This window comes from Poecilia latipinna, unplaced genomic scaffold (assembly GCF_001443285.1).
Source record: "Poecilia latipinna isolate Pla-1442-1.1 unplaced genomic scaffold, P_latipinna-1.0 Scaffold1794, whole genome shotgun sequence".
Taxonomy (NCBI): Eukaryota; Metazoa; Chordata; class Actinopteri; order Cyprinodontiformes; family Poeciliidae; genus Poecilia; species Poecilia latipinna.
In genome coordinates this window covers 52,344-52,719 of record NW_015114410.1, presented here as the reverse complement: position 1 = coordinate 52,719, position 376 = coordinate 52,344, and positions in this window count along the sequence as shown.

The following is a 376-nucleotide window of genomic DNA, read 5'->3' as shown; positions in this document are numbered from 1 at the left end:
AGTGAGGCCGATCCCAGAGTCGCGAGTTCGATCCTACCAGTCGCCATACTATGTTTTAGTGAAAAGATTTCCCACAATTAATGTTTAAGTGTTATGAAGTAACGGCTGTTTTTTTGTATCTTGAAAACATTTTAAATGCTTTTTTGTACAGATAGTGTAGTACTGTAAACTAAAACCCAACACTTGTCATAAAAGGCTTTCTTTTTAAAACTTTGAATTGCTTAATTAATTTTGCTTTTTTATTCTGATATATTCAAATTAATGTGTTAAATTATACTGTATACTATATACTTGATGCAGTATATTTTAATGTCCTTAATCATACCCAGTGCTTATTTTCATTTTTCACAGCAAAACAGTGACTGAAACTAAAATT